Source organism: Protopterus annectens, chromosome 2.part1, assembly GCF_019279795.1.
Source record: "Protopterus annectens isolate FY-2018-M chromosome 2.part1, PAN1.0, whole genome shotgun sequence".
In the NCBI taxonomy this organism is placed as follows: domain Eukaryota; kingdom Metazoa; phylum Chordata; order Ceratodontiformes; family Protopteridae; genus Protopterus; species Protopterus annectens.
In genome coordinates this window covers 99,747,027-99,770,492 of record NC_056729.1, presented here as the reverse complement: position 1 = coordinate 99,770,492, position 23,466 = coordinate 99,747,027, and the positions used below count along the sequence as shown (strand labels likewise).

General features: G+C 44.0%; 1 protein-coding gene across 1 annotated transcript in view; it reads right to left on the bottom strand.

The window, feature by feature from the left end:
* Positions 1 to 23,466, bottom strand: part of FNIP2 (folliculin interacting protein 2) — a 1,139,819-nt gene that overhangs the window by 877,382 nt on the left and 238,971 nt on the right. The gene's annotated exons all lie outside the window — the stretch shown is intronic.

Sequence of the window (23,466 nt, the reverse complement as noted above, 5' to 3'; positions counted from 1 at the left end):
CTGTGTTCCACAAGGTCATGGCTTGTCTGCAGAGGGGATATGAATGAGTTCCCCCTTGTTTGTTTATGTACCACATAACTGTGGTGTTGTCTGTCTTTAATACTGGTTGTCCTGGATGCAGAAGGTCCTTGAAAGCTATAAGGGCATTTTGTGCAGCTAGCATCTCTTTTTGATTGATGTGAAGATGCCTTTGTTCTGCGGGCCACTTGCCCTGAATACATTTTCCTGCCATGTGTGCTCGCCAGGCGTAATCCGAAGCATCTGTTGCCAGTGTTTGACTGGCTGTGGGTTGAGTGAAAGGCTGCCCCTTGTTGAGGTGACAGGCTTGAGCCCACCATCGAAACTCCTGTTGAAGGCAAGAAATAAGTGGTATTACTGTTTCCAAACAGTGACAGTGTTGAGACCAAACACACTTTAGGTACCATTGTAGTTTCCTCATACGCAGTCTGGCATATGGAATTAGTAGTATGCAAGATGCCATGTAACCAAAGGCCTGCAGAATTTTTCTTGCAGGAAGTTGGGTCTTTGCTGCCATCAATTGGAAATATTGAGTCAGTTGTCCTTGCTTGTCTGGTGTGAGATAAGCCATCTGGGCCGTTGTATTTAAGCTGGCACCCAGGAATATTATCTCTTGTGAGGGCACTAGTTTTGACTTCTTTTCGTTTACTGTGTACCCTAGGCAAATTAGCAATCTTTTTACAAACGCCAGATGCTTTAGAAGAATGTCTTTACTCTGCTTGAATAAGGCAGTCGTCCAAGTATGGGTAAATCTGAATTCCTTTTTGTCTGCAAAATGCAATTACTGGTGCCAGGCATTTTGTAAAGACCCTGGGCGCAGTAGATAAGCCAAAGGGCAGTGCAGAGAATTGGTAATGCATTGAACATGTTAAAAATCTAAGGTATCTTTGGCAATTTTGTCTGATAGGGACATGCAGGTATGCCTCCTTGAGGTGCAAAGTTACAAGCCAAACTTTCTTGCCCAGCATAGAAAGAAGCTGCTGTAGTGTCAACATTTTGAATTTTGGAACATCCAGGCAAGTATTTAGAAAAGAAAGATCCAGAATGGGCCTCCAGGCTTTGTCCTTTCTGGGAACCAGAAAGAATCTTGAGTAAAATTCTTGTCCTTGCTCCTGTGTTGGTACCTTTTGAATAGCTCTCATTTCCATGAGTGCTGTAATTTGCCTTTCAGCCTCTGCCCATGACAGATTTGGCATTCCTTTTAACCTTGGCAGAGTGTGAAAGTGGAACCTGTAACCTTGAGATACAATATTGAGAACCCATTTGTCTTTGGTGATCAAATGCCAATTGTGACTGAAAAGTGCCAGTTTTCCCCCCAAGGGGGCTGCCAAGAGAGAAGTGTTTGGCAGCTGTAGTGGGAAGTCATTGGGACTGTTTTTTTTATAAGGCTGAACCCCATCTTCCCCTTCTTTATGGGTTGAAGCACCCCATTGTTGAGGCCTGTAAGTACCTTGTGGTTGACCTCTGCCTCTTGGATGTCTGTATCTGCCCCTTTGAGGTCTGTGATACTGGAAAGGACCAATTTTGTGTCGGCCAATTTCTGCTAAATCGAGGAGGCTGAACCTGTAAGAAATTTTTCACCGTTTGCATAGATTTTTCTTTATTTTCTTTAATACCACTTCTGCCTTAACTCCAAATAAAACATCCTGCTGCAAAGGTGCATCCAATAGTTTTGCTTTAACATGATCTGGTAAAGTCTGCGCTTTTAACCAAGCATGTCTTCTAATGACAGACCCTGTAACTGCTGCTCTGCAGGAGGCCTCTAATGAATCAAAAACACATTGCAAAGTATGTTTTCCCACTTGTTCAGCTGCATGCAATAAATCCTGCATTTCCTTATAGTTAGGAAGATCTGAATTTGGAAGCATTTTTTGTTTCAACTGAGACATCAAATATTGCTGATATTTAAGCATGTGAAACTGGCAATTTAAGGCCCTCATTGCTAAAGTTGCAGATGTATATACTTTCTTCCCCCATCTGTCTAATGCTCTTGAATCTCTGTCAGAGGGGACTGGATTTTTTGCTGTAGAGGCACTTACCAGTTTGGGACCCTGGGAAATAGTTTCAGGGTCAGCAACAGGGCTTTTATAAAGAAATTTGTAAGAGTCAGGGACTCTGTAGTATCTGTCTGGCTTAACTGGAGCAGGAGGTAAAGAATAAGGATTTAAACTGGATTTGGAATACACATCATCCACAATATCTAACACTGGCGGAATGGCTGGTGGGGGGGGGGGGATCCCCTGATCAGAGTAATTAGGTCTTCAGCCATTTTGAGCATCTGTTTCTTAGGCATGGAGGCCTGTCCTGGTGAATATAGAAGCTGTTTCTTAGTTTTTAAAGGGGTTTTAGATTTAGCAGAAGATTTAATGGTTAACTGAGTAGGTCTGAAAACACCCTCTGAAGCTGAGGGTTGTTCAGCTACTCCGGATCCCTCTGAAGGGATAGTCTCTGTAGGCTGTAAATCTGGTATATCCGAAGGCCCAGCCATCTCCACGTGGGAGTCAGAGGCGGCCTGTGGTTCGAAAGAAGCAGTTGTCAGGGGCTGCTAAGGCGCTCACTGAAAACCAGAGAACCGGCGACTGGCCTAGAAGAGGCTTTGTCGTCAGTTTTGGGCCTCGGATGCCTGTCCTTGTCTTTGCGCTTTTTGTGAATTCCGGTCGTCGGTTGTTCCAACGGCATGGTGTAATTGAATTTTCTGCCAAAATAATGTCGGGCAAAATCAAACAGACGTTTAATAGTGTGCTTGTTAAACCTAGCACAAAACCGACAACCTGTGACGTCATGGTCTGGGCCTAGGCATGGGATACAATAAGAATGGAAATCCTTATGCGGTATTTGCTTCCCACAAGAAATACAATTATTAACTTTTACTGACATCGGTCTGAGTCAAGAAAATGTTTCCCCAACAGGGTACTTAACTTTGTAGAAGCCTTCGGTTCTGGATTCAGAATGAAAATCTCAGGAGTCGGCCGACCGGCACTTGCGAACTGCTTTTGCTTCGGGCACTGCGCGGCAAGAAAGACAGGAAAAAATGGCGTCTGCTGCATCTTATATACCCCTGGTGCACGGACATCAGGTAAGAAGTGACAGCAACCGATGCCGGACCAAGACTTTGGAACTCAGGCCGACTGAGGGACCGCCTGACGGCAGGATAACCCTAGTGTAATGACTGCAGCAGTGTAACACGATGAACATCATCATGTTACACATACACACACCACAGTCAGGCTCATGTAACCTCAGAAGGCTGTAACAAGTAGCTGCACTGTACAGTCTTTGATTTTCGAAAATGCAACATAAAAATCACTGGAGCTACCTATCTTTTTCCTGCCTTGGCAATCCTTGTGTACAGGTTCCTTGTGGTTACAAAACTGAGATCCTAGTGAGCAGATTCCCACAAATAGTTGGGTTTGCAGCCCATCTTTTTTCCTTTTGTAACTATCTACCCCGTGTATAGCATTCTTTGGCTCACTTTAACAGCAAGCTAGTAACCATATGTCCACAAATAGTTTGATCTGTAGGCCACCTTTCCCCGTCTTGGTATGGGTTGTTGTAAGTTCAGTTTGTGTTGTCCTGTAATAGCAGAAAACAAGAGTTGTATGCTAATTAACTGAGCTCTCCAGAAACATATTTTGCATGATGCATTCATTTGATACACTTGGATATTTCTGCTTCTATTTATAGACCCTCCTTTGCAGTTTGCTGTAGTGTCACAATTTTTGTCTTGCCTACATGCTATCACTACCATAGTGTCAAATTCTCTCAGCACCGCAAATGTGCAAATCAAGGCTCCACTGACAAAGGAGGTGAGGCTTGCCCTCCCAACCCCGTTCTCCACCCATTGCGCTACCTTCTACACTTGTTCCCTGCCCTACTACCTCTTACCTTAAGTCATCCATCGGTCTTTTTTCAACTTTCAGCCCAGATTTACATACTTATTACAAATCAGCTTACATATCATTTTTATAATCAATGTACGAATTACATCACAATTTGTTTCAAGAATAGCTCCACAATCAAGTTTAATACATCAGAACATTTTAGTTATGTTGAAAACATTTTAACCACAAATCTACCTTTCTGAACAGTCCAGCTATACAGCACAGTCAATTATTACAGAACCACTCCTAAACACTACAGGGGTGACCAACTGAAATGTCAGGACCTGCTTCAGTGCGTCCCATCACGCTGAGAATAAATGGCTGGAAAAAAAAAACACGGACTTGCATATACCAAGGACAAGATGGCCATTTCTCATAAGATTCCCCTTTCTCTGACATATTGCAATCTCCGAGTTAATATACACAAGTTCACGGGGTGTGGGGAGCTTGTCACCCTGCACAAAAGAAGTTTAAAGGAGAAAAGCGATATTTGCTCTTCACCTGTACTTTTGACCTGTGTTTTCACGTCAGCACTATGCGTTACATGTACTGACATGTCGATAGGGAGCAAAATACAAAATACATAACCAACTTTACAGACTACTGCTAATCTCATTTTTTGTAATTTCATTTTCTCATTTTCACAATTTGGCCTCGATATCAACAAATACAAATATGTCCTTGTATTTTTCTCTTCACAATATGCTTTCTGCTATTACTAAGCAAGCTTATTACCCTCCAAGACGTTTGCGGGTTATACATTTTTGCACTTTATATTCTGATATGCAAGCACAGTGTTAAATCAGATCAGAATTATCCTACCTACATAGTGGATTAAATACAATACTTTTGTATTAGTTGACAGACATACTGTAAAACTGTACTTAAAGCACAAAAATAAAAACACTCACTACATTGGCTATCATTCTTTTATTGTCAGGAGACATTCACCTCAACCCTGGACCTCCTTCCTTTACAAGTTACAATCACAGCCCTTCTAAAGACCTACCAATTGAATACTTCTGCAGTAACAGCAATGAATGTACTGAATTTATAAATCTGGATTTCTCTACACAAGCCACAAATAACAGCATTAACTGAATTCTGGCTAAAAGACAATTCATGACTTTTTTTTGCAAATTTCAAACAATTTTACTCAGCTAGAAACAGGCAGGGTGAAGGAGTCTAAACACTTACCAATGACCGTCATCTTATTACTTCACTCACGGCTAAACATTAATTCCTCTTCAGATTAAACTCCCAACTAGGCCCTTAGACAATTAATGCAGGGAGATAAAATGCTTGCCACAGTCTATATTCCTCCTCAGTTACATGTTAATTTGTTTGAAAATACTTTAAAAAAGGGCATATTCAAAAATCATAATCTGTCAATTTTACTCTGGACTGGAATGGTTCTTTTAAAAATCAAGACTCACAAGAGTTCTGCTTTAAATAATTTAACTCGCGTTATGACAGTATGTAATCAAGTAAATCCAGCCTGGTAGAAATGCTTTGTTGAATGTTATCAGAAATACTCCAGAAAAATTAAAAATGCCTTCGTTGAAGGTTGTGAGTTAGGCCCGGCAAGCCAGCACGTAAAACTCTACTTGCCAATCATTAGCGGACCAGAGTTCCGCTGTGGCGACCCCTAACCGGGAAAAGCCGAAAGACACAAACAAACTCTGCCAAGTATTACTTGTGACTACAACCCACTTCTTACTAGTTTGTCTTCATGATCAGCAAAAACACCACCTTATACTATAGTTAACCATCATATGCCTTAATCTCGTATATCATCAACATAAATAGATAACAAACTCATTGACTGCTAAAAGGTATACAACTGCAGAGTCTACATTTCTGTTTCATCATACTACAACAGTTTCCTTCCTCGGGAGAGCAAAATTTCTCTTCATAAAAAAAGATTTTAAGGTAATACGTTGACATGGTTAAGCCTTTATATAAAGGGATTCATAAGTAAAACAGACCAAGTCTGGACCACATGGGGAAAAAATATGACAGGAAAAATAAGTACACTTAAAATATACTACTAAAGTAAAGCCAAAGATGCTAAAGCCGAGTAATATCTGAAGCTACCAATTATGCTTCTTGGCCATACTAAACCATCCTTAATATTAAGGCACTGAACACAAACAAGATTATCCCAATGACTGTTTATGCTAAACAATTGAATCCATTTATCCTAAATGTAACATTTCTCAGCTTACTCCAACTACTCTCCTTCAAAAACAAGTACTCACAATTCTACTTCAAATTTGTTAATAAAAGCAGAGAGCTCATTCAAAAAAAAAAAGACAATACAACCAAACTTGCCATTCTACACTCCAAACTGATAAAAGGTAGCACTACATACTTGGCCAGATTCCAAAAGAGCTGCTCTCAGTTTAAGCGGTCACTTGCACTGACAGCAAGTACTTCGAAATTGGGTCCTCTAAAAATGTAAGTTCAGAATTTATATAACCTGACGTTAGCCATAAAATTTATCCCACGCAGTTTTAAGCATGCATTAATCGTGTTGCTTTGTAAGGTACCTCAGCCCAATACTGCTACTGACTACAGATCCATAGCAAATATAACTTGGCAAAAATATTAGAGAAAATAATACCTACTGCTGGACAAGCAAAATGGCTTTTCTCTCCACAATATACACCTTAACTGCAATATTCAGGCTCACTAATCAAACTCTTAATATGGAAGATAGTCATTTAATAGTTACAGTACTCAGGCACATTACACAAGCCTTTGGAACTGCTGATACTGCACTTGTACTTGACAAATCACTTCAGGTGTTTGTGTTTTTCTTTTCACTAAAATACTCAAAGCTTTAAAAAGTACTCTAAGCTTTAAAAAGTTTAAAAACTATCTCAGAATTTTCCCAGTCCTGGTGTTGCACCTTTACTTCTGTCTTAACAGCCTGCCAGAGATACCTACCACAAATCAATTGCAGTTTCTATGCGAACAACAGAGGATCTGGATCAAGTCTCTGATCATAACCAGCTTATTATATGTTCGTGATATGGATGCCAAGAAATTCACCACAAGAGTGAAACTCGAGAAGTGAATACTGGCATCCATGTCAAAAACCTACAATAAAGGGTTATGATCTCATCTGAGACTATCTTAAATTCTTGTAGTGCATGGAACTTTATTTTCTGCACTTACTACCAATTATAGGGAAAAAAAAAAAAAAAAAGAACAAGAAAGCATAGGAGCACAAAGTGTTCCACCATCTTTGAAAGACAGCAAAGAGTTTAGTGCTGTGAAGTAGACAGAAAAGAAGTGCTCCTCTTTAGAATAGCTTTAAAAGCTTATTAGACACTAAAAGCAGAAAGCATGGTAAAACAAATTCTGGCAGAGTGAAGCTCTAACAGCTTTTAAAAGTTGTTTTACCTGCTGCTGTGGTTCTTTGTCAGATGGTGCTTTCCACTGTTATAACAGTCTCATGCCAGAGGCCACTTTAACAATGGTCAGTTGTCCTTGCCAAGCTTTTAAGCACCCCTAAGTGTTAAGATCAGATCTCCCACTAGGGACAAGCTGATCTTAACAGTTAGTAGACTGGTGCCAGAGTAGTAAAATGAAGGAAGGGAGGGGGCAAAAAAGATTTAACTTTATAAAGTATGCAATTTCTGAGTACTGCAATAAAGTCAGATGTAGTGAAAGGCAGTGACTATTCAAGGAAAGGAAGAGGCCAGCTTTGCCTAGTCTACCTTTTGCAATTCTTTTCTGCAATGAAGACACTGTCACACTATGCTGCTATCAAGCTAATTCTACGTGTTAGTTTTTACTATGTATAGTTTAAAAAAGTGAAAGGTAAAATGCATGCCAAGGTGTATGAACATGTGTGTCCTTGCTGGATAAAAGCAGAACAGATTCCTCTAAAATAAGTCAAAAGAAACGGTCTCAAACAGCACAGATACAGTCATTTAGACTAGTTTTAAAGGTCGCTGGAGAAATATTCTGCTTGGTACTGTAAAGGCCATCTATTCCAAAAATGAGGAATATACTAGGTTAGGTACCTCTTTCTCCTCCATCAGCTGATGTTGAGGTGGTAGTAAAGGTTTAGGTCACTAGAGTGGGTGTTTGCTTTACCACGGTTTCTACTTAGGTGACAGTCAAGACTGCTGGGTCCTTTGTAGCACAGAAGGCTAAGCAGAGATCATCCCTCAGGAATTAGTATGACACAGTACATGAAGGAAACGTTTAGTCTACCAGAGTAGTTAAGAACATAAGAGAGACTAGACATCTTTTTTTGGTGGGGAAATGCTGAGGTCTCTCAAGTTGGTTTAAGTGCTTAGTGAGATATATGCCAAAGGAGACCCTGTATTCAATGAGATGCCTAATAACAGACAAGTAAAGAGAATGACTAACTTCTCTAGACCTTGATGAAACCAGGCACACAATCTGGAAATTTTCTTGACCAAGGTAAAAGCTACCACAGAGTTTTCCAGAATATGAACTTATTTTTTATTTTACATTTGTTTGCCAGGAAAGTCCAACTTGGAACAAAGCTAATTTTCAGTGGAGGCCCGGGGAGAAACGCTCCAGACACACGGCTTTGTAACATGGGAGGAAACCCACAGGAAAGCAGGGAGGACAAGCAGACTCCGCACAGAAGGCACCCCAGCCGAGAATCAAACCAGTGAACCTCTTGGTGTGAGCATCACTGCGCCGTCCAACTTGCGCTCTATTACATCCATGGGTTCAAATGATTGCTGAATTAAATTTTCCAACACCAAATAAAGATCCCAATAAAGAAAAGGCTCTTTAACAGCAGATTAAAGAAAGGAACCTTTCAGAAATATTATTCTGATGATCTGAGAGTCAATGACAAGGACTTGGCAACTTGGTGAAAAACCGAGATAGCAAACAGGTGAACTTCACATGAACAACTGAGAACAGAGCAAAAAATCTGATATCGTCAAGAACAGGCAGTGGAAGGACTGTGAAAAGATCTATGATGAAGGCTGTAGGCCCAACAGAAAAAAAGAATCCACTATTTCTTGTATTTGGTTTCTGTGTAAAATAAAAAAAAAATTGCACCATCAATTTGAAGTAGATGAACTATGCAGTTTAGCCAAGTAGAGTGTTGGTCCAAGTGAGGTTTGCCATACAAGCAAGTTAAAAAAGTTAAAAAAAAGTTATTGTTGGCACAATAATCTCCCCTGACCCTTCTACAAAACTATTAGGTGTCATCAGAGACAATAATCTAAAATTTGACCTACATGTTAACCAAGCTATCAAAACCATCAATAAAAAACTAGGGTCACTTTACAGAATAAAAGCCTTCCTAACCCCTCCAGCTAAAATTGTCCTAGCTTGCTTTCACCTTCTTTCAACCCTTCTGTATGCATCCCCTCTACTCTCGAATTTAAACAAGACTGTCCTTAACCAACTCTCAATTTGCTACAACCACATTGCCAGGTTTGCCACTGGGCTGCCCTTTAGGACACATCATTGCATCAATCTAAATCAGCTTGGGTTGCTTGAACTACCCAGCCTAATCCAGTATAACCAACTGATTATGGCCTATAAAATCCTCTATAATCCGGACAATACTCCTGCACTTAAAAATATTATCACCCCCTATAACAATCCTAGACCACTTCAATCCTCTAACTACTAATTCAGACTAGCAAAATTAATAACACAGCCGGTGACTCTCTCTTTGCAAACTCTAAGTAGATCCTGGAACTCTCTTCCAGCTGATATTACCTTACTTTCCACCTTAGGTCAATTTAAAACTAGACTCAAATTTGTCACTTAACTGGCTATGTCAATGTATCAAGCCTGGCTAACTCTCTCTAGAATGTGTAAAAATCTATTAACCAGTTTACCTGTGTAATTTAATTTGATCCTGACTTGCGCTCAGGATTAACTCTAACCTGAGGAACTTGTTTAACTTGCTTACTTATGTAATCTCTGTAAATAGTCTGTTTGTAAAATGTAATGCAGTATCTGCTTACCCTTGGAGCTTTTCTCCCCGGGCCTCCACTGAAAATGGACATGCATCCAGTCGGAATATCCCGGTCAACAAATGTAAAATAAATAAATAAAATAAAACTCTGCTAGATGTCCTCAAACAGAAGCTTATCCATAAGACAAGGCCATATCAGAGGAAAAAAAATACTTGCTGGGGGCATAAAAGAAGTTACTAGGATGACTTTGGGCTTTGTGCATCTTGGTCTTCTCCATAAACTTGGGAATAAGGAGAAATGGATGAAAAGGTATACAGAAGACCTATGGGCCACTTTTGGCCAAAAACATCTTTGGGATATTTAACTAAGAGAGAAATAAGGGGAAAGTTATGTTTCATGCGGGTTGTGCAAGCAAAAAGGTTGTAACAAGGGCACATTCCAGTGCTGAAACAATTTCTGTGCTACAGAGAGCTTGCCACTTCACTCATAGGCACCAGAAGGCAACAGCTAAGACAGTATATTAAAGAAATGGCTTCTCCTAGGATATGGTTAGTAATGAGAGAGAACAGATGTGTAAAATAATCTTACCATAACCGTAGATGTCCTCCTCTTCTAAGCTGCAGTACTCTGTACTCCTGGGTTTCCTCCTCTTGTTACCTGAACGTCCGGCCAGTATTCAAAAGCTTGCAGTCACTGCCAGATACATCAAACCTCAGAAGTGAGCAGCCCAGTCGACCCCAGTCCCAAGTCAAACTGTGCAAGTTCAGTGCCATCCAAGAAGAGCCAAAAAGTGAACAGGAGGGGAAGGAATATTGCAACATGCAACAGAAGGACAGCTATGGTTATGGTAAAATTTTACACAACTATTCTATGTCCTTCTATTCCCATGTTGCAGTATTCTGTACTCTTGGGCGAGTGCCAAACCTCACTGTGAGGTACAGGGTGGTGGCTAGGAAGAATTCTCCAGAAATCCATGGAGGATTGCCCTAGAAAATACAGCCCTGGATCTAGAAATGTGATCCAACTTGTAATGCTTGGTGAATGTGTGGACATATGTCCATGTAGCTGCCTCTAAAAGGGTGGCAGTGTCTAATCCTTTAAAGAAGGCTCCTGAAGAATCCATAGCCCCAGTGGAGTGTGTTTTAAACCTTAGACCCCAAGGATTTTCCATGCTGTGCATAGCAAGGTAATTGCCATTGAAATCCATGCAGAAATTATCTGTTTAGTTGCAGCTTTCCCTAGAGCCCAGGGGTGGAATGAGACAAACAACTGGTCAGATTTCTGATCAATTTAGTTTTGTCTAAATAGAACCTGAGCCGTCCGTGCACATCAAGGGATTGTAAGACTCTCTCATTGCCATTCTGAGGGTGGGCAAACAAAATGGGGAGGTGAATAGCTTGGTTTAAGGAAAGGTCATTGACCACCTTGGGCATGAAGGAAGGATTTGTACTAAGGGTTACCCTGTCTTTGTACAAGGTGAGGAAAGGGGGAATGGCCACGAGAGCTTGCAACTCAGACACTCTCCTGGCCGAAGTCAAAACCACTAGGAGTACTGTTTTGTATGTGCAGTGTTTCAGAAAAGCCTTGTAGGCCGGTTCAAAATGGGGGAGCATGAGCTTCTCCAAAACAATTCAGGTCCAAGAGAGGGGGGCATAGGTTTCTTGGGGGACCTGAGGTACAGCACTCCCTTTAGGAACAACTTTGCAGGCAATGTGGAAGCCAAAATGGGTTCTAATGGCAGACAGGCGAGACTTGCTGGAGGAGTACGTTAACCCTGTCTGCAGAAGTTCACACAGGTAGAACAATACCAGAGGGACGTCCCCCTGAAAGGGGTCCAACTGTCTTTGAAGACACCTGATGGAGAATCTTTTCCACTTACACATACAAGATCTCCTAGTATTAGGTTTCCTGGCCTCCTGCAGGACTGTGAGCACGTCTTCATTATATAAGTGTCTGTAAGGGATCAGAATCCTATCACCCACAGGGTGAGGTGTAGAGAATGGCAATGTGGATGTATTAGAGATCCCTTGTCCTGGGTGAGAAGGTCCACTCTGTGGGGTAACTTGTGGTGACTGCCCATGGCTAAATGCAGGAGGAGGGGGAACCAGTTCTGTCTTGGCCAAAAGTGGGTCACCAACAAGATTTTTGGTCTGTCCTGCTGAATTTTCAGAAGGACATTTTGAAGAAGTGGGAAGGGGGGATGCATAAAGAAACATCCTCTTCCAGGAGATTGAAAAGGCATCAGTTGCCTTCACCAGAGGACTGGGCTGCCTGGTGCAAAAGGCTGGAAGTTGTCTGTTCATGGGGGCGGCAGAGAGATCTATTTGAGGTGTACCCCTTCTGTGGACTATGTCCAAGAACCATCCCTGTGAAGTATGCATTCGTGGGACTAACATGTACCTGCTTAAGGTGCCTGCCTGAGAATTCTGTTCCAATGGGATGTACACTGTTTGAAGTGCAACTCCCTGTTTTATGGACAAATCCCACACTAGAAAAGCTAGCCAGTATAGCAAATATGACCCCCCCCCCACTTGTTGAGGTGGTGTTGTCTGTGAACAGTTTGGCTGAAAGGCCTTCAGGGCCAAAAGTATTGCTCTCATCTCTCGGACACTGACATGCTCCTATTTGAGGAATCCAGCCATGTACTCTGGACCCTTTGTGAGCCCATGGTTGCTCTCCACCCCTGATCGGAGGCATCCATGTACATTTCCTGCACTGGCAGGGGTACCTGAAGAGGTAGGCTTGGGTTGCTGCTCACCTGATTCAGCCACCACTGAATCTCTTCTTTAACGCAAGGTAAGAAGGAGATTTTGAATTCCAGAGGATGAGAGTGCAGAGTCCATACAGATCTTCAGTACCATTGTAGTTTTCTCATGTGAAGTCTTGCCAATGGTAGCATGGGAATGGTAGAGGCCATATAGCCCAGGATCCTGAGGTACTGCCTGGCAGTCACTTCTGTAGCCAGAAGTACAGCAAGCAGGTACTACCTTAAACTTTCCACCTTTTGGGGAGGTAGGAAGGCCTTCATGATATCTGTCCAAATTCTGCACCCCAAGACAACAAGGTCTTGAGAGGGGGCCAGGATGGACTTGGAGTAATTTATCTTGAACCCTAGCACCTGCAGGAGGGAGGGAGAGGTCTGAAGACGGAGGAGGAGGGATTCTTTGCAATCTGCCCGAGTAAGCAGGTCATCTAAATAAGGGAAAATTTAAATCCCTTGGGTCCTGCAGAAGGCCGCCACTGGTGCCCAGCACTTGGTGAAGACCCTCGGTGCTGCAGAAAGACCAAAGGGCAAGGTCGAGAACTGATAATGTGACGAGGCCACAGAGAACCATAGGCATCTCCTAAAACTGGATCGGATGGGGATGTGAAGGTACGCATCCTTGATGTCCATGGTAGCCATGAGCCTCTGAGGTAAGATCAGAGGGAAAAGCGTTTGCAGGGTGAGCATCCAAAAGGTGGACACTTGCAGGAAGAGATTTAGACAGGGGAGATCTAGAATTGGTCTCCAGGGCCCATCTTTCCTGTGGACTAGGAAGGGCCTGACAGAATCGTTTTCCCTTTTCTTAAAGCGGGACAGGTAGAATAGTACCTTGTGGAGAGCCTTAATGACAGGGGAATGGAATTGGGGGGAGTTTTCAAGAGTGGCAGGTAGTCACAGACTACCTGACCTGTCTTGAAATTGAGGTTTCTGGGTAGAAGTCTGTGCAGGCCTGAAGGGAGTAGCTTACTTCCTGGCACCTTTCCTGGGCTTAGAAGGAGGAGTGGGGCAGAATGCTTCCTAATAAACTGAGCTTTGGATGGGTGATTCCTATGGAATTTGGGGACAGGAGGCATGAACAGGTGCTTAAGGCCCTGTAGCTCCTTACCTTTTTGTTGCAGAGTTTTGAATAAATCTGCTGCTTTAGTCCCAAATAGAGCCAAGTTGTCTAAGGGTGCATCTACAAGTTTGGTCCGAATGTCATCTGGTAGGGGGTGTAACCATAGTCAGCACTACCTCCCAAGGACAGAAGCTGATGCAGTTGACCTTGCTGAGGCTTCTGCAGCATCGTAGCTGCACTGCTGCCTAGTGACCTGAGAGGTTAGGGAAATAAGACTAAACAGTTGAGCTATGGCAGGGGTATCTGGAATATAAGACAACAGTTTCTGGCTTTTTTCCAAAAGGGCTACGTTATACTCTGACATATGGGTTTGATAATTTATCGCCCTGAAAGCTAGGGTGGAAGATGTGTAGACCACCTGCCCCAGCCGTTCCATGGTCTTGCTATCTTTGTAAATGGAGATCCCGCAGACGTCTGCTTCAGACAATGAGGGGGAACCTCAGCTGGCATTGGCTGCCTGGAAGTATCCCTCCCCTACTGCACTGACCCCAGGCCTACCCTGACCCAGACTCCCGCTAGGCCTTATCTGAAAAATAAGAGAAAGCATACTTCTCCCCCTACAGAAAGCCAGCCTGAATGGCAGGCCTTCTTGCAGAGTTTATTCCATGCCTTCATAGCCTTAAGACCTGCGACTCTCAAACCCTCCCCAGTGGCTCCCCCTGTGATGAGTCCTAGGCCTCAAGTGATGAACACCTCTCAGGTGGAATTGGAAGAATCCTCTGAGTCTTCCTCAGAGGATTCACTTTCCTACGTCTCCAAAGCTAGTTACAAAAATAAAATTGTCAAAGATTCCAAAGACAACCACAAGGCATTCTATAACTATGTCAAGAATCTAAATGGCAATGCTGAGATCTGCTCTGAGCTACAACAGAATGGCATTAAATATACTGATCCCAAGGATATTGACAATATCCTGGCAGATAGATTCAGTGCCAAACTCACCCGCCTCTCACCCTCTAAATGGCCTATCTCAATACCGGAAGACTACCAAATTCTGGTAATAACGGCCACACAGGTAAAAAAAACACACTCTCCAAAGCGAAGAATACAGCATCCATGGGCCCAGATGACATCCCAGGCTGTGTACTACATGAACTACAAAATGAACTGGCACCTCACCTAAGTGTCACGTTTAATCATACCCTCACCTCAGGCTTCATGCCCACTGAGTGGCACACAGCTACAGTTATCCCACTCCACAAAGGGGGAGCCACCACTTGATCCTGGGAACTACTGTCCCATCAGTCTGACCAGCCTGATCTGCAAGGCCATGGAACGTATTATCATGGAACTTATAAACAAAGACATTGGCAACCTTCAAACACTGGACCCCACCCAGTTTGGGTTCGTGAAGGGCCAATCTTGTCTCCTGAACCTGATTAACTTCTTTGAATCAGTCTCCAGAGCTGTGGACGAGGTTAAGGCAGTCCGCACAGCCTATCTGGACCTCGCCAAGGCCTTTGACACCATCCCCCACTCTGGAATCATAGGTAAAGTTACTAAGCTGGGCATTAATCCCTACGTCACTCGATGGGTTGCCAACTGGCTTACTGACAGAACCCACACTGCAAAAGTAGCAGACTCCAAATCCAGCTCCAGACAAGTAACAAGTGGAGTACCTCAGGGTTCAGTCCTGGGACCTCTCTTGTTTGGCATCTACTTCTCTGAAGTATAGGCCAACACTAAGGGACTCTGGCTGACAAAGTTTGCAGATGACTGCAAACTGGGAGCCATTATTGAATCCCCAAATGTCATTGATACTCTACAAAAGGGCCTTGCACAAACAGATGATTGGTGCCAGAGCCATGGGATCAAGCTCAATGCCAAGAAATATATAGTTATCCCCTTTGGGAAAAAACATGTACCCATGAATTACCACATAGGTGGGAGTACACTAAACACCGAAAGTGTGATAAAAGACAGGGAAACAGGTGGACAGTGGTCTCACCTTCAATAACTACATAGCCACAACAGTCAGGAAATCTTATGTGGCACACCTCATCACTACGGGCTTTTCATCCAGAAAAAAGGAGGTCATTGTCCCACTGTACTCATCCCTCATTAGACCCATTATAGAATACAATGCCCTGTTTGGTATGTACCTCTCAAGACATCTGCAACAACTGGAAAGGCCACAGAAATACCTCACTAAAAGAATCACGGGCCTAAAGCAGATGCCCTATGCTGACAGCCTTAAAAAAACTCCAGCTATATTCTGTTGCATATAGCCTACTCCAAGGCGATCTCTGCTTAACATACAAGGCCATGTCAAACCCAGAGCTGTTGGACATGCTACACTTAAAGAAATCCCAATCCCTCAGAGCCACACGCTCCAGGGATCTAACCCTTGTCATCACAATAAACAAAACATGCTGGAGGGATACGTTCCTGACCCAGAGACTCCCCAGACTCTGGAATAGACTGCCCATACTTGTCAAGCAGAGCACCTCTTTGGCTGTCTTCAAAAGGAACCTTGATGACTGGATGGGAGAAAGGAAATTCATCCCAGGGATCACGTCAGTCAGCCTGCCAGACAGGGGTCCAGGGAAGTAAATAGTGTGGGAAGAAATAGCCAGGGAATTGTTATGGCTAGGCTTGTATAGGCCCTAGGGCCAATAGCCTAGTACCATCCTATGAACCCATGTGTGTTCTGCACCAGGTTATGCAGCTTCCACATCAGCACCCACTCTACCCATATTGTCAGCAACCGATCATTCCTCCAGGCTGGCCACAGGTACGTCGGGTGCTACAACTTCAGGCTTAGAAGTTTTGGCCTTTTTCTTGGGCGACTCAACAGGCTGATTGGACGGCCCCTCCATACCCAAGGCTAAGCACTTTAATTGCTGATTCTCTAGATACATGTTCAACAAGTGCACTCTGATACAGTTTTTGGGACGATGGCCTGGCAGATAGGGCAAGCCTTATGGTCGTGCATAGGCCATATATAAAAAAGGCAGAGCTCGTGGGCATCTTTATGGGGATTCTGACAGTTGCACTTGCACTTACCCTTCCTGGATGACATGAACCCACAGAAAAGTACAGTTTTGTACCTACCATAAATGTAGATGTTAGAGTGCTCATACAGCTGCAGTCATTACAGATGGGTTATCCTGCCGTCAGGCGGGTCCTCGGTCGGCCGAATTCCAAAGTCTAGGTCCGGCGTCGGTTGTCGTTGCTTCTTCCCTGACGTCAGTGCGGCAGGGGTATAAAGGAGGCAGCAGATGCCATTTTCTTCAGTTTTTCTTGCCCCAGATGTCAGGTGCCCCCAGAAGGAAGGCAAAACATAAACTTATGCAAACATGCAATATAGAATAATCAAAAAACAGTAGTTGCAAGCAAATACACCATAGGAGAATACCCCAAATAGGTTGTATGATAAGGTGTTTGTCATAAGGCCTGTCCTAAGAGAGGGGGGTAACCTGGACTGCAGCTGTATGAGCACTCGAACATCTACATTTATGGTAGGTACAGAACTGTACTATGTTCATCATGCATACAGCTGCAGTCATTACAGATGGGAAGAATCCCAAAGCTAAGTAGGGGTGGTAGGCAATAAGTGGAACTAGGAGGAGCGAGGATGCCCTGCAAGACTACTGTGGCAAAACCCGCTCTAGATTTAGAGTATAGTGGAAGGTGATAGTGCTTGGAGAAAGTGTGCACTGAACTCCAAGTGGCTGCTTCCAAAATGTCCTTGGTAGGGACCCCCCTGAGGAAAGCTGCAGAGGTAGCTGTGGCCCTGGTGGAGTGGGATCTGATGCATGCAGGCACAGTTTTTCCATGAAATGAGTAACAAAAGCGTATGCAGTGGACTATCCATTTTTAAATTGTCTGTTTGGAAATAGCCTTTCCTTGAGCACCTGTAGCATAGGACACAGAGTTGTTCGGATTTCCTGAATGGCTTTGTCCTGTCCAAATAATAACGAAGTTGTCTGTGAATGTCCAAGGACTGTAGTAGTCTTTCCCCTTTGTTTTGTGGATTAGGATAAAAGGTAGGTAAGTGGATAGTCTGATTCAAAGCTACACTGGATACTACCTTTGGCATAAAGGTAGGTTTGGTTCGTAAGGAAACTCTGTCCTGATGGAAAATGATGAATGGTTGCACAGCCATGAGGGCCTGTAGCTCCGAAACCCTGCGTGCTGAGGTGATAGCCAGAAGAAAGTCTGTTTTCTATGACAAGTATTGTAGTTCTGTTGAAGAAGCTGGCTCGAAGGGAGGAAGGGTCAGCTTTTCCAATGCGAAGTTGAGGTCCCAAGCAGGGACTGGTGGTTTCCTTGGAGGTTTTATATTCTTTGCCCCTCTGAGGAACTGCCTTAAGAGAGGATGAGAGAAAAAAGGAGGATCTGTGTTGTACTGTGCAGAAATGGCTGAAGCGTGGATCTTGATGGAGGAGAAGGAAAGTCCACTGTTTAACATCTCAGTTAGGTACTGTAAAATTTGAGGTATATTTATTACCCAAGGATTCTGGCCCTTTTCTTGATTCCAGGCACAAAATCGTTTCCATTTGGCGGAGTAGGCTTTTCTAGCAGAAGGTCTTCTGGCCTCCAAGATGACATCCTGCACCTCCTTGGAGAGGAGGGTCTGTTGGGAAATCAAGGGATTCTCCATGCAGCTAGATTTAGGGTTTTGTGCTGGCTGTGAAGGGTTTTGTAGTTGTGCTGGGACAACAGAAGAGGGACTAGAGGTAGGATACATGGTGGGGAATGTGTCAGGCTCCTCAGGAGCGGATACCAGTGTTGTCTTGGCCAGTCTGGAGCAATGAGAATTATTTTCGGCCTCTCTGCTCAGGCTTTTAATAGAACTTTGGGCAGCAGAGGAAGAGGCGGGAAGGCATAGACGGTCAATGTTGTCCAATTGAAAGAAAGTGCGCCCACTTTCCAGGCCTGTGGATGATAGGTCCTAGAATAAAATCTTTTCAACAGGTAATTTCTGTGGGTAGCAAAGAGATCTATGTCTGGCTGTCCCCATGCCCGAGTTATCTTTGTGAAAACTTGAGGATGCAACTTCCATTCGTGTGGATCTGTCATATTTCTGCTTAGGTTGTCTGCCAGTGTGTTTTCCTTCCCTGGCAGGAATTGTGCCTGTAGTTGAATTTGCAATTCCAGTGCTGTGTTCCATAAGGTCATGGCTTGCCTGCACAGGGGGTATGAATGAGTTCCCCCCTGTTTGTTTATGTACCACATCACTGTGGTGTTGTCTGTCCTTATCAATAGCTGGCCTGGATGCAGTAGGTCTTTGAAGGTCATAATAGCATTTTGCATGGCTAGCATTTCCTTTGGTTGATGTGTAGGTGCTTCTCTTTGGGACCATTTTCCCTGAATGCACTGATCTGTCATGTGTGCTCCCCAGTCGTAGTCTGAGGCGTCTGTTGTGATGATTTGAGTTGCTTGAGGTACACAGAAAGGGAGACCTGTGTTTCTTTGGCATGCTTGAGCCCACCACAAAAATTCCTTTTGAAGGCATGGAATGAGTGGTATAATCGTTTCCAAGCTGTGGCTATGTTGAGACCATAAGTTTTTTAGGTACCATTGAAGTTTCCTCATATGCAGCTTTGCACGTGGGATTAGTAGGATGCAAGATGCCATGAATCCCAGAGCCTGCAGGACTTTCTTTGCAGTTAGCCTGGTGAAAGTTGCCATTTTGCTTAAGTATTGAGACAGTTGCCCTTGTTTGTCTGGCGTGAGGTAGGCCATCTGGGTGGTTGTATCCAAGCTGGCACCCAGGAAAATTATTTGTTGAGAGGGTATTAGTTTTGATTTCTTTTTGTTGACTGTGTATCCCAGGAAGTTCAACAGTTTTATTACAAACGCCAGGTGCTGCAGTAGTATGTCCTTGCTGTCCGCTTGGATCAGGCAGTCGTCCAGATATGGGTAGATTTGTATTCCTTGCAGTCTGCAGAAGGCGATTACTGATGCCAGGCATTTCATAAACACTCTGGGTGCAGTAGATAAGCCAAAGGGCAATGCAGAGAATTGGTAATGGGTTGAACCTGCAAGAAATCTGAGGTATCTTCTGCAATCTTGTCTGATAGGGACATGCAGGTATGCCTCCTTGAGGTCCAATGTTAACAGCCAAGACTCCTTGCCCAGCATGGGAAGAAGCTGCTGTAATGTGAGCATCTTGAATTTTGGCGCCTGTAGATATGTGTTAAAGATTGGAGACCTAACTTAGACCTATCCATCCTAGTCTTTCCTTGGTACCAGGAATAGTCTGGAATAAAACCCTTGACCTTGTTCTTTTGCAGGTACCTCTTGAATCGCTTTCATGTCCATGAGAGCTGAAATTTGTTTTTGTGCCTCTGCCCTTTGATTTTGTGGCAGGTTTGGCAAGCCTCTCATTTTTGGAAGGGTGTGAAAGTGGAACCTGTAGCCTCTGCCTATAATGTCCAGAATCCATTTGTCTTTTGTAACAATATGCCAATTTTTTGAGAATAATGACAGTTTTCCGTCCAAAGGTGCTGCCATTAAAGCTTTGCTTGGCAGGTGTAGGGGGAAGTCATTGTGTCTGTTTTCTAAATGACTGTGATCTGTCTTCTCCACCTCTTGGGGTTGGTGCTTGCCACTGTCTGGCTCTGAAAGATCCTTGAGGTTGCCCTCTACCCCTTGGGTGTCTGTATCTGCCCCTTTGAGGTCTGTCCGTGGCTGGAAAGGACCAATTTTTTGAAGGCCAGTTTCTGCTGAAAAGTGGAGGTTGTACCTGCAGGAAATCTTTCACTGTTTGCATTGATTTCGCTTTTTCCTCCATTTTCTTTAGTACCTCCTCAGCTTTAACACCAAACAATACATCTTTTTGAAGAGGTGCATCTAATAATTTAGCTTTGACATGATCTGGTAAGGTTTGCTCTTTGAGCCAAGCATGCCTACGTATAACAGACCCCGTAACAGCAGCTCTACATGAGGCCTCTAAAGCATCAAAACCACACTGCAAGGCATGTTTACCCACTTGCTCTGCACCATGCAACAAATCCTGCAACTCTTTTAAATCTGGTTGTTCTGGTTGTGTAATTTTGCTTTTCAACTGAGATAACAAAAACTGTTGATACTTTAACATATGGAACTGACAGTTTAATGCCCTCATGGTTAAAGTGGCCGAGGTGTACAGCTTTTTCCCCCCACGTTTCTAAGGCTCTGGAATCGCTCTCTGAAGGTAATGGGTTTTTAGCAGTAGAGGCCTTAATTCCCTTGGGACCCTGTGAAATAGTTTCTGGGTCAGCAGTATGGCTTTTATATAGGAACTGGTGAGAATCAGGAACCCGGTAATACCTGTCTGGTTTAACAGGAGCAGGAGGCAAAGAATCTGGATTAAGGCCAGGGGCCTATGCTGGGGGAGCAGAAGAAATTCCCTGAGCCTTTTCTTGGAATCCGAGTAATCTTGACCTTCCCAGTGAAAGTGTTCCCTCATTGTATGCAGGGTTTCCCCAAAAGAGTAGTCCTCAGGGGGGGGAGACCGAGGGAATAGACTCCTCTGCATCAGAGTCTTCGAAAGGAGAATAGGCATAATCCTGGTCCTCAGAATGTTCTGAGGTAATAGAAGCTTGATCTGAGGAAGGGTAGTCTTCCTCTAATCTGGGCCTTTTGTCAGAGGGGGGTTGAGAACCCCTGATAAGAGTAATCAAATCCTCAGCCATTTTAAGCATCTGCTTTTTAGGCATGGGGCCTTGAGAGGGGGTCTGAGGACCCTGTTTTTTGGTTTTCATGGCTGCTTTAGATTTAGTGAAAGCTTTAACAGAGAAGGAGGAAGGCCTGAAGACACCTTGAGAAATGGCAGGCCTGTCTAAATTCTGTGTTTCCCCACCAAGAGTAGCGTCGGTATCTGCAGTAGGAATGGGGACTGAGGAGCCTGCGACCTTGGGTACTGAAGACACCGGTAATGTAGTGTCATCGGTACTCAGGGGCTGAGTAGGCGCCTCGCTGAGCACCGGAGAACCGGTAGTCAGCCTAAGCGTGGTCTCAGTAGTCGGTGCGGACCTCGTATGTCGGTCCTTATCTTTGCATTTTTTGCACAAAATTGGAGTCGGAGTATCCGACATAATATAATTACATTTTTTGCCAAAATAGTGAAGGGTGAACTCTGCCCGGTGCTTAATAGTGCGCTTGCTGAATCTAGCACAAAAACGGCAGGCCGAGACGTTGTGGTCTGGGCCTAAGCAAGGTATACAGAAAGAGTGGAAATCCTTATGCGGTATTTGCTTCCCACATGAAATGCAATTATTAACTTTGTCTGACATCGGTCTGAGGCAAGAAAAGTTTCCCCAATGGGGTACTTAGCTTTCAAGAAGTCTTCGGCTGAAATACTTTCGTAAATCTCAGGAGCTAGCCGACCGGCACTTGTGAACCGCTTCTGCTTCGGGCACCACGCGGCAAGAAAGACTGGAGAAAATGGTGTCGGCTGCCTCTATTACAGCCCTGCCGCACTGACGTCAGGGAAGAAGCGACGACAACCGACGCCGGACCTAGACTTTGGAATTCGGCCGACCGAGGACCCGCCTGACGGCAGGATAACCCATCTGTAATGACTGCAGCTGTATGCACGATGAACATCATGCAGTGACCCAAAAACAAAACATCCCCAATAGGGTACTTATCTTAATATTCTTGACCCAATGGCCAGTACAGCAGGAACAACTGACGTTCGATTGGCAACAGAGAAGTTCTGAGGTCTGGTGCGTGCAGACGTCACTTTTATGGCCCACATACCTCTAGCCTCATCAGACATCCCACACACCTGGCAGTGACTGCAAGCTTTTGAATACTGGCCAGACGTTCGGGTAGCAAGAGCAGGAAACCCAAGAGTACAGAATACTGTAACATGGGAATAGAAGGACACCATAACTGGCTGCAAAGCCCCACATTCTCATGACCTTCTAACACAAGGGATATGAATAGGTTCCTCCTAGTTGCTGAGGTGGCCCATCACAGCCATATTCATAAATAGGCACTAGGCTATCAGCCCAAGGGCCTACGTAAGCCTAGCCAACAAGGTTCCCTGGCTTACGCCACCCAAGAAAGTTATTTTCCTGTGCCACTGTCGAGCAGACACACAGAAGTGATCCTCAGGGTGTATTTCCTATTTCCCATCCACTCAAGATTTTTCTTGAAGAGTGCTAAAGAAGAACTTTGCTTGACATAGATGGGTAGCCTGTTCCAGAGCATGGGAAGTCTCTGGGACAGAAATCTATCCCGCCAGCAAGTCCTATTTATTGTGGTGACAAGGTTTAGGTCCCTAGAGCGTGTAGCTTGGAGGAATTGGGATTTCTTTAGGTGTAGCATGTTCAACAGCTCTGGGTTTGACACAGCTTTATATGTTAAGCAAAGATCGCCTCGGAGTAGGCGATATGCTACGGAGTAAAGCTAGAGTTTTTTTTGAGGCGGTCAGTTTAGGGCATTTGTTTGAGGCCAATAATCCTCTTTGTGAGGTACTTCGGTGGCCTTTCCAGCTGCTGCAGATGTCTTGTGAGGTACATTCCAAAAGGGGAGTTGTACTCTATAATGGGTCTTATGAGTGTCGAGTAGAGGGGAACGATGACCTCTTTTTTCCTGGATGAGAACCCTTTTATGATGACGTGTGCCACATAGAAGGACTTCCTGACTACTGTGTCGATGTGACTATCAAAGGAGAGACTACTGTCCACCTGGGTCCCAAGGCCTCATCACACATTCGGTGTTAAGTAGATTGCTGCCTATGTGGTAGTTCATGGGTACAGAGTTTTTACCAAAGGGGACGACACTGCACTTTTTGGCATTGAGCTTGAG